This window comes from Lolium perenne, chromosome 5 (genome assembly GCF_019359855.2).
Source record: "Lolium perenne isolate Kyuss_39 chromosome 5, Kyuss_2.0, whole genome shotgun sequence".
Classification (NCBI taxonomy): Eukaryota; Viridiplantae; Streptophyta; class Magnoliopsida; order Poales; family Poaceae; genus Lolium; species Lolium perenne.
Genome location: NC_067248.2, coordinates 231,626,641 through 231,638,318, shown reverse-complemented (window position 1 = coordinate 231,638,318; position 11,678 = coordinate 231,626,641). Strand labels below are relative to the sequence as shown.

The following is an 11,678-nucleotide window of genomic DNA, read 5'->3' as shown; positions in this document are numbered from 1 at the left end:
CTTCCTTTTGGTGCTACACTGCTAGGTGCTAGCTGCTGCTCGCACGGAGTACACTGGGAATTTACGTGCACGGGGATGGTAATGGATTAGTGGGTGGGATAAGTTGATCACACTGCTTGGTACTCTAGGCATCTAGGGGCCTGGGAATAAAAGGGAGGCTGTAAAGATTCGGATTACATGCCTACAAACGAAGCCTACTCATTTCAAATTGAAGAAGATTTTACTGAAGCATATACAAGGAGTAGGGTAGGGAAGTGAGCCTAGCTCAACTGGTTGAGAGAGTGGATGTACAAACCTAGCACCTAAGTTCAAACTCTCATGGGCGCGAATTTAGATTCCTATTTATACTTGAGGCCTAGGATGGTCCTATTACTCATGCAATTTATCTTGAGAAATATGCTTTAATCTTAGTACTCATGCCAAATGGTTGTGTCCATCCTTGGTTGGTGCAGAGGCCGGGAAGTGAAATTCTCCCCATTTTTCTAGCACCCCTTCGTCCCGCACGCACCTCGTCCCCCTCGTAACTCTAACCACGTCCCGCCGCCGTCATGCAAAGTCCGCGGGGCGTGGCGACGGCCCTTCCTCGCGCCGCGCTGGGAACGGCGGCTAGGATCTCTCCTCCACGCTGAGGCTGGTTGGACGTGGATGGTTCTTGGCGGTGGCGGTCAGACCTTGGCGCTGCAGCCCCCACCTCCCGCGGCCATCGATCTGCGGCGGCCAGTCATTGGGGGTGGTGGCTGGTGGTGGGCAGCGGCCAGGTCCTCAATCTGCCCCAATATCCCCTGCCTCTCGCCGGCACGAGGTGATCTTGGGCTTCTCCCGCGGCACAAGGTCGCCCGGGGCAGCAGCCTTGGGTTCGATGGTGGAGGCGGCCCTCTTCTTCGCCGGAGATGGTCGGCCTGCGGATGGTGGTGGTGGGTCTTTCGATCTATCACCCCGTCCCAGCGGTGAGGTGGAGAGGCGTGCAAGCCGGCGATGACTGGTGTCACTGGTGGAGGGCTGGCATTCGGATGTGGACGTGCCCAGGGCGTGTGCGGTGCCTCCGGACAACGCGATCTGCGCTTGGTGTCTCCGACGGCATCTGTGGCCAGCCTAGGATGGTCGCCGATGTGGGGACCCGACCTGAATAAAGGCGGCGGTCCTAGGGTCCCTCTTGGGCGAAGATGAAGACTTGCCTGAGGTTTGCTCTTCTTGATCTGGCAGGAGAGTTGAGTTCCGGAAGGCGCCGCCGGCGAATGTGACAGTGCTTTTTTTTGCCTGGAGTTTGCTGGGATGGTGGTATTCAGTCGTGCACACCCATGCTTTTATTCCGGTTGATTGGTTCTGGAGGGAGCGGCGCAAGCTCTTGTCTGTGTTGGCATCAAGAGACATTTTGGTTCATGATGCAGTCAGATGAAGGGAATAACATGAAGGCCGGAGCGAAGGACTAGCTAAGGGAGGTTCAATTCTCCGCGTTGTTGATGGACTTGCTTGGTGTCACGGGCTCCGCAGCAGTGGTATGGAAGTGGGGGCGGCAGCAGAGGTGAAGTTCAGAGTCCTACCTTTCAGGGTGAAAACCCAAAGTCTGGCCTTAACTGGTTGTGTCTGGCAAAGATCTTGTTGGAGGCATTGTTTTGAGAGCGGGGACTATCTTCAGGGTGAAAACCTAAGATCTTTGATCGCGCGACAACAGCGCTGGTGCACCATTTCCCTCTTGGAGGCCATTTTTGGAGATTCTGTATTTCAGGTGTTGTCTTGGTGGTGGTTGTATTGCTGTTGCTAAGCCTAGGATGCTATAGCGGTTTTTTTTTAATTTTTTTTGGTTGTGTGTATCCGTACTACCATTAGGGTGTTGCGTTGTTGCAGAGGCTGTGTGTAATTAGTATCTTATGATATTAATATATTCCATTTTCGAGGAGTAGGCTCATATCCCAGTCCTCCCACACCCCAATCGAATGCCAAAAACGGGAATGGGAAGAATGTTCTGTCGCCCATATCCCAGTCCTCGCACACTCCATTCCCAAGCAAAGCATCCGGCCGGACGCCAAACCCACTAGCCGGCGGTGCAAAGGAGAAGGACCTTCAATTGCAGGAGAACTACGGCAGAGTGCCACTGGCTGGCTTGCGGTGGAAGGGAAGCGGCAGCGGATCTGGTAGCTCGATCCCGAGCCCGGAGTTCGAAAGCAGGACCCACCACGGCACATGGGCCATGTTGGGTTGGAAGGGTCCTGAATCATTTTTTCATATTCCCAATCTTGGATTACTTCTGACCACTTCACACCACGTACGCCTACGTTTCTTGTACCATGCAACCATTGATGGAAAGATGGGATGGGACGGGACTTTGCGAACAGGTTGGTCTCCAGCAAAAGGAATATATGCTAGAAATATTTTATTGTTTCATCGTAAATTTGCTGAAAATCGTACCGGGTGACTTCTATAAATTGTAAAGTGAGCCATACATGTAGAAAATGGGCAAGGTAGACGTGTTTTTTTTGTGTGAGAAAAATGATCCTTGCTGTGAAAAAAAAGAGAAAGTTACAATACATTGCATATACACACTAACACTGATCAGACCTTGGGTTCGACGCTTTGATGTATCATAAAAGTGGGATGTGATGTTCCTATCAATAGAAACACACATGTGTTAACTTCGTCAATCTCAAGACCGTATGACTTCTATAAATATGACGGAATATTTTATAGTTTCAAAATTTGGCGAAATTGTGACTTCTATAAATTGTAAAATGATACATGTAGAAAATGGGCAAGGTAGAAGTGTTTTTTTGTGCGAAAAATAATCTTTGATATACAAAAACAAGAAGAAAAAGTTACGCTACATTGCTGCTACACAGAATATAAGTCTAAGAGTTACGTAACTTGTGGTGAACATAGTATTACCTCCGTTCCGAAATATAATATTTCTAACAAAATCTTATATTTTGGAATTAGTATCTTGTAATTTTCGCACAAATTACATATGGTTATATTTTAATTATACTACTCTCCCCGATCCAGATTATTTGTTGCAAAATTTATTACTCCCTCAATGCTACAAAAAAAAGCTGCTAAAATATGTCTAGATATGGTTATATCTAGACATGATTTAGTGTGTAGATACATTCGGATCTAGAAAAAGTTAATCAGCTCTTTGTGGAATGGAGGGAGCACAAAGTTGTACGGACATGCTTTTTTCACGCTACACGAGACAATCTCCTGAATATTTTTGGTGACTTAAAGAGATATGAATTTTCTCTTTTGTCCCGTTCCTTTTTCTGATTTTTTTTTTTGCATGCATAAATCCTCCGGTAAAACTGTGATGCACCATCTATGTGGAACGTGAATAAAGTATCAAATCAATGGGTTGCCACTAGCTAGATACTCATAGATATCATCAAGTCATCCGTGCAAGCAGTAAAATATCAACGTGTATACTTTTTTTAGGGGGGAAAAGAGTGTATACGTCTGCAGGCTGCAATATGATGGACTGTACGCAGATAAAAAGAAAAAAATCAGGATGGAAGTATGATCGATGGTGTCTTGGAAGCATGCATGCATTCTCTCGAGACACCTCATGCGCCAATCATATGGGCCATGTGGCCACTGGTCAGGGGGTACATAGCGTGATCCCATGCACATGCGAGTGCGTGCTTGGATGCTAGTATAATTTTCCTGGATGGAAGGATCCGATGGGGATAAGCGATTTAACTAAGCGCCAAGGCTAACATGGTGCAGTGTACGTACGTACGTGAACAAGTATGCTATTGCTACGTACTTGTATATAATACGCTTTGTGGCGGCGGTGGAACTGGCATGTAGCTAGTTCTCATCCGTTGTGTCGTGCGAAGGACTACGCAGATCGTGGCCACGATCAACTCTGCATGTTCGGCTCATCTGGGCACTTGCTGGCAGTACATCGAGGTGAAAAGCATTCTCGTTAAAAATATACTAGGTGACATTCACCTCAGTACAGCATGCATGGCCTGCCTATGCCCAAACTACCCTTCGTTGGTAAAGCTCCGTTTCATCGGCATTTAAATCTGTTGGTGAAACTTCTGCCGGCAGAAAATGATCAATGCCACAATCATTATCGAGAGGTGGCACTTTCAATGATGACGCTTGTTTGCCGTGATTTTTTTTTTTTGAATATTTTGGAGATAGAAAAATGAAACTTAAGTTCTATTTTTAGCGAAGGGGATAAATTGGGTTTCCAAGCCTGACTGATTTAACACGAAAGATTAACATTTATGTTGTGTTATCGTATATGTCCTTTTACAACATGGATTTTGTGCACCCACGTATGGGTGTGGGTGTTACTTTGACCATTGATCTTGTCCTCGAGATGATCGCTCTTGTTGGACGTGTGACCATTTTCCATTTCCACCTCTCATTTAATCTGTCCCATCTCTCCCATCGTGTCTTACTTTTCTCCATGCTTGGCTGCGCCTGACCAGCGGACAGCTTTGCTTTTTCGGGTAGGTACATGTCATGGCCTAGACCTCGGTAGGTAGAGAAGCTGCATGTTGCCTGCTATCCAAAATAGAGAGCCGTCCCGGACGCCATTGATTTCATCGCTCTCGCCGCCGTCACTACCTCAAGATGCTCTGCCCAAATCGTCACTCCAGCCAACTCAACCGCCCTCCACCTTGCGCGCCTGCGTTCTTCAAGCATGCCGCTGCCCGCCGTTGCTGATGAGCGAGAGTTGGGTGTCGATGACGCCCCTGCTCTGTACCGCTTGTCTTCTCTCCCCCCTCTCCTTTGCCTTTGCCACGCGCACATGTAAGTATGTAACGGACGCGCTGCTGCTCTCTTTCATGTCGCCAGAACTCCATTTCTTCTATCGCCCTCTCCTTTGCCTTGCTGGTGTGTTGACGACGACTTCGGCAACGTGCAGGCAATCGCTGCCGCCAGGAAGCCTGTCAGCTCCACCGCGCTGCCGCTTTCCCTGCCGGTAATCTTCTGTGTGCGCGGCGGCTGCTGCGTCGCACACCGCGCCGCCGGGAGGCCTGACAGCTCCACCACGCCCGTCGTGGCCTAGCGCCATTTCCACCGCGCTGCCGCACTCGCTCAGGTACAGTACGCCGTCGCGCCGAATCAAAATATGTCCTCTTTCCCCTTTCTTGTGTGTTCTGCCTTTGTACTTACGGCCTCGTGCGCTGCGTGCAGACAATGGCTGGCCATGTTCTCCGTCAGCCCGAACCGCTGACGACGGCTGCGGCAACATTATAGGGCGCCGACAGCCACCCGGGGAGGTGAAGATCGCATGTCTTCTTAACTTCACCAACGGCCTATCGTCGTGCTGCGGCAGCCGGGCCGCCGGGAGGATGGACGTGCACGTCCGCTCTGAACCATGCCGCGCGCACGCCACACGGGAGCTGGTTGAGCGGTACGTCGGCGCCAGCGACCACATCACCGTAAGACGGTCGACGGCCGGACCAGCTGCATAAGGGTCGTCGCGGAGATGAAGCCGACCATGATGGGAGAATGCTGTCGAGGAACAGAGACGAGGTGGAGACGGCAATTGCAGAGCTAGCATCGGAATGGAAGACGGGGGTGGACGCGGCCAATGAGATCCAGTGGGAGGACTCCGCAGCAGCCTGCTTCTTGCGCCTCGTCGTTGCTGGCGTCGACACATATCGGGCTCCTTGCAGATTATTATCAGTTTATGGTCGGCGGGCGGGACAGGTCCAGGAGGGACATCTTGTCTGACGAGGCGAGTTAGATCGTCCCAGATATTCAGTTTGAGTTGATCTAAAAAAATATTCAGTTTGTAAAGAACAAAAGCTGCTCTCAACTGGATATGGTGTCTTGTTTCCAAACACAAAAGTAGAGTGTTCCTGACGAAAATGCCAATCTAGCAATCACATAGGAGTAGTATTCATTAAGCTAGAAACTTAGGCGTTAATTTAGAATTTTAGGTACATTTGCAACTTAAGTCTTTACATTACTGAGCTGCAATCGCATAGGCAGCCAGCGTAATTACTATCTGAAACAACACGGCGAAAAGGACAATGGCCGGCGACGTGAAGTTCACGTACGTGTTCGTGCGGCCGCCAGCGGCGAGCAGCTGAGCCGCTGACGTGCAGTCCAGGTACGCGTGCGTGTGGCCGTCGATGGCGAGCAGCTCGGCCGCGGATGTGAAATCCATCAGCGTGCGTGTAGTCCTCGACGGCGAGCAGCTCGGCCCGCGACGTGAAGTTCAGGTACGTATGCGTGCGGCCGTCGACGGCGATCAGCTCTCTCCCTGGAGCTGAGGACCATCTTACGTGTGCGTGCGGCCGTCGACGGCGAGCCGCTCTCTCCCTGGAGCTGAGGATCATCCGGAGAGATCACTGGCTCCGCCCTCCATGGACTGGGAGCAGTTGGCGGCGGGGACCGACCGCATCCACACCAGGCCAGGACGGAGCCCCTAGGGACGGCCGCGTGAGTCCATGCCTGGCTAGAGCCGCCACCGTCACCGCAGCCGGCCACGGCGCTGCTGCATCCGTCGCCGCAACCGCCACCGCAACTGCTACACCCGACGGACTGAGACATGGTGCTAGGTGAGAAAAACAATGGAGGCGTGGGGAAAAGGGAGGGGAGGAGAGGATGGTGGACAAGAACAGAGGTGAGGAACAGGGTGTGTGTCGGGAGAGAGGAATCGCTAGGCTCTGCTCCGAAAATCCTGCCTACAAAAGCCGTGTCGGGTGGCTTTCCACTTGTTTTTCTGGGACCCACCTGATTTGCAAAATTGGAGGAAAAGGCCAAATTTCTTTCTCTCACCTACCATCTAATCCGAATCTCCAAGAATCGAACGGTCGGGACAACACCCACACCCATGCTTGGGTGTACAAATGTATTTCTCTTTACAACATAGGTGAAAATACATATATTAATTAGCCCTAGAGTATTTTTTGATCATTTGACACTATGATTAGGGGGCTATCACAATCTACAACTTTATACTCCGTTATTCGTCCCATGAGATACAATGGAAATAGAGAAACCTCTAATTCTAGAAGAGGAAAACATGTTGCAAAGTTAAATTTCTTATGTAAAAACGGTTTTTAGAATCTAATCCAATGTAATATATTGGTTGTAGTGTAAAATTAGAGCTACCTAGCTCATTTGAACTATGAAAGAATATTTTCTTTGTTTCACTTCTTGGTCCCCAACCTTAGAATGCTTTGTTTCGAATGACTAATTATTGAAAATCAAGAGTGCGGTTATTTTATAATGTCAACTCTACACTTCTGTTAAAGTGATTTGCAAATATCAAAATAGTTATATTATGTTGTGAGTTAACATAAGTAAAGTTGCTTTTTATTTAGATTTTAGACCTATACTTTATTGATCCGTGCCCACGGTGAGGTGACAACAAATTAATATATATAGCGAAACACATACTCATATTTATTTTCATTATGAGTTGTTTTTTCTTCCATCTTAATTGGCCCACTTTTGTAGGATCATCTATTATACGATAGAGTTTTTGTAACTTCACAATCATTTCACACCAGTTTTAGAAATACTCTTAAGGTGGTAGTTACCCATTAACTGTCGGAACGCTCAATGTGAGTTATATACATGTGCTGAAGTTCATTAGACATTATAAATATCGCAATAGATGGTTCTAGCTAGAGTTATCTTCGTCTCTACTTTTTATAAAGGAATACGAAGATGTTGTTGTTGACATCACGTGCAATCGCAATATGGTGATCATGTGGAGCGGCTCGGTTCCTGTCTTCCCAAAAAACATGACAGATGACGGTTGGCTAAAATGTGCCCTTTTGTTTCTTACATGACCAAAAATGCCAGTTTATTTGAGCATTGTTGCGTGCTGACCAATTCATTTCAAGTCTCGCAAATCCCCATAGCTGAAAGAGTTATTGGATTTTTTTTGGAAGAGTTGGAGAATAAATACTACCAAATCGGAAAATCATACTTGTTATGCGCAAACTACAACACAATTGATGCATACACCTATCATGCATGCACATTTGATTTTGTTTGCAATAAAATTTGGGTGTACATCTGTACACCCATGACCCTATATATTTTTTTCGATAAAGGGAATATATTAATATCGAGAGATACCAATTACACCCAGCCTCTGCAACAACGCACCACCCTAATGGCACTACGGATGCACACAGCCAAAAAAAGGAAAAGAAAACTAAGAAACAAAAGTCCCGCTACAGTATCACGGACCTAACTACAGCAATACAACCACCACCATGACAACACCTGAATTGCAGACTCTCCAAAAAACGACGCCTCCAAGAAGGGAACAGTGCTCCTACACCGTCGTCGCCCGATCAAAGATCTTAGGTTTTCACCCTGAAGATAGTCCCCACTCTCAAAACAATGCCTCCACCAAGGTCACTGCCAGGCACAACCAGTTAAGGCCAGACCTTGGGTTTTCACCCTGAAAGGTAGGACTCTGCGCTTCACATGTGTTGTCGCCCCCACTTTCATACCGCTGCTGTGAAGCCCGGACACCAAGCAAGCCCCTCAACAGCGCGGAGACTTGAACCTCCCTTAGCTAGTCCTCCCCTCCGGCCTTCATGAAATTCTCTTCTTCCGACTTTCATCATGGATCCATAGTCACTTGATGTCAACACAGAAAAAGAGCTTCGCGCCGCTCCCTCCAGAACCAAACGGTCGGAATAAACGCATGGATGCGCACGACCGAATACCTCCGATCCAGCAAACTCCAGGCAAAGCACTGTTACATTCGCCGGCGGAGCCTTCCGGAACTCAACCCTCCGGCCAGATCACGAGTCCAGGCCTCCGGTAGGTCCTCCTCTTCACGCAAGAGAGGCCCTAGGACCGCCGCCTTTATTCAGGCCGGACCCCCACGTCGGCGACCATCCCGGGCTGGCCAACCCAACCCTCCACCGGCGACACCATCGCCGGCTTCCATGCACCTCCATCTCACCGCCGGATGGCGATGATAGATAAAAAATCCACCACCACCAACCGCAGGCCGACCCTCTCCGGCGAAGAAGAGGCCACCTCCTCCGTCAAACCCAAGGCTGCTGCCCCGGACGCCCTCGTGTCGCGGAAGATGCCCGAGATCGCCTCCACGCACCAACGAGAGGCGGGGGTGGATGGCATGGCGCAGACCGAGGGTCTGGCCGCCGCCCACCACCAACCCCTGCCGGTGTGCTACGGGAAGCCGACGAGAAGAGGGAGACCGCAGCGCCGCCCATCCCACCCGCGCCGACCGGTCCGCCAGGGGACAGCCGACGGGAGGAGGGCCGCCGCCACCGTCGCCCATGCCACGCGCGTCCTCCGCCAAGCATCGAGGAGGTGGGGATCCGGCCGCCGATCTCCACGCGGCGACGAGGAAGGGCCCCCGCCGCCGCCACGCCCCGAGGGACTTTGCCCCGGCGGCGCTACCGGCGGCGGCGGCGGCGGAGGGTTGGGGGCAGAGGGTTAGGGTTGGGGGCTGGAGCGTTGGGGGCTGGAGCGTTGAATTCAGTTGTGTTTAGATCCATGATGCATATATATGGATACGTCCATGACTATGTTTAGTTGCCAACAATGTTGCTAGATGCATGAGGGGAGAAGTAAAGGCCGGCGTGTTTGGAAGACCACAAATCGTGTTTTGTTGGCTCCGTTGATGCAAATCACAATGTTTGGTAGCCCACATATGACCCGATACGGTCACCTTGCACGCACGGTTGGTGAGGTTACCATCGACAAGTCAAGGGTTTAGGATTTTACAAGTGATAAGACTAACTTATGACCGCATGAGATACATGATCCAAATCACAAGGACGGCGATGATCAAGTTCTTCAGATTGCTCCCTTCAGCGTGACCTGCGATCTTAGGTGTAGGTTCAGGTACTTCGGCCTATCGATGCACGTAGTAGCCCGCTTACTGTGATAAGAACTCCGAGTAAGCTTTTTCTGCCTCCTCACTTGTCTTGTACTCTTTATGGAGGTTGTTCTCGTATCCATTCACCAGAGGTCCAACCTCCTTCCAGGACTGTACACTCCTCGAACTCTTCCATAGTAGACCACATACCAAGAAAAGCATAAGAGTGACATCAAGTAACATAGCATTGCAAGACAAGTGAAGCACATAAGCTAAGCAATGTAAGCATGGATGATCATATAGGCAAAAGCATCACCGAAGTTCAATCTACTTGCTAGCGTGATCTAACTAATGATCACACTAGCACCTATGGTGTCATCCTACCACCACATCAAAAGAGGGTGTAAACCTACCACCCACAACACAATGTAAGCATGGATGATCATATAGGCAAAAGCATCACCGAAGTTCAATCTACTTGCTAGCGTGATCTAACTAATGATCACACTAGCACCTATGGTGTCATCCTACCACCACATCAAAAGAGGGTGTAAACCTACCACCCACAACACCGCAAGTTTTTAGCATCATGTGAGGGGTTAGTATATACCACCTCACATAACGTACAAGCCCCGAAATCATTGTCCATGAAGCCCTAGCTACTTCAAAATGTTCAACCAACATCGTTGTCGTCTTCATCATGCATGCATCACCACCACCCCATCACAAGGGAGCACTACATGTAGTAGTGCTTGCCCAGGAAGGTCTTAAGCCAGAGCTCCCTTTGGTCCTCGGCCATATGGACAAACTCGTTTCCCTAGGCCCGCGCTAAACATAGACGAGGCATCCATGACGGCGGCGTAGAGGGCATGGTGGACGTCTCGAGGGGCAACATTGGTGATGGCCCACGCCACCGCTTTGACAACTTCTGTGATGAATATCATGTGGCCAAAATCCTCCTCGGCGAAGATAGACCTCTTCCTCTTCTTGTCGGCTTCAGCTGTAGATCCATGACGAGGAGCAGCGCTAGCGCCAACACCAGGAGAGGAAGGCATGTTTTCGTCTTCAAGCACAACCGTATTAGATTCCCGAGTGTCAGGATCATATACAAAATGTGTTCCCAAAGGCTCATTATAGCCCATGGTGTGCTTGCCGGTGGCTAGGCCGAAGACAAAGATCCGCTGCATCTAGGAGTCGTTGTCAATTGGCTTGTTGAGGAACTCGATGTCCTTTGGCTGAGCCTAATACAAGGGGACGAATAGTTGGTTAGCAAACATATTATAATTGTGTAACTGAAGTAGTGTGCAATTGAATTAGCGTGCAAGTGAGAGGCCTAGTACCGAGACATGGCTTATGTAGTGGTCGTCGTCAAGGAGGATGTTGTGCGTTTCCTCATCCCATCAGACACTGCTCAGGTCCCTCAACTTGCTGATATGGATCCACCCGGACCTCCACTTACGCAGGTGGTTGTACACCTGCGTTGATGACACCTCCTGCTGGCAGTACTCAAAGATCTTCTTGCAACATCATTGAGATGCACCTCCTTAAACCCCTTCTCTATCCTCACGCCACTCTTAATTATGGAGCACATTAGGTTCAGAACAAAGGTGGAGAAGTAAGCTAGCCATTTCATTGTGTACTTGCCCAACTTAGCCCCCCTCCACCTGTGGTGTGTGCTTTAGCAACCTTAGTCGCCTTGTGCTTGGCGTTCGAGGTTTCATCTGGCTGGTGTTGTTCGTCGACAAGCAGGGATTGCAAGGGTGGTGTCGGCCTCACTTCTGCGTCCTACGGGTAAGTCAGTGCTAGATGGGTCTCAGACCCTAAGGATATGTTGTCCTGGGTATCAATTAGGGCCCACTCAAACTCATCCTGTGTGTACACCTAGGTAGCGGTC

At 49.6% G+C, this 11,678-nt stretch overlaps 1 long non-coding RNA gene across 1 annotated transcript; it reads left to right on the top strand.

Annotated features, from left to right (window-relative positions):
- The first annotated feature begins 4,487 nt into the window (after positions 1-4,487).
- On the top strand, positions 4,488-5,994 carry LOC127302219 (uncharacterized). Its single transcript, XR_007852731.2, has 3 exons — positions 4,488-4,758; positions 4,874-5,050; positions 5,146-5,994. It is a non-coding gene; the product is annotated as an uncharacterized lncRNA (long non-coding RNA).
- Positions 5,995-11,678: the final 5,684 nt, after the last annotated feature.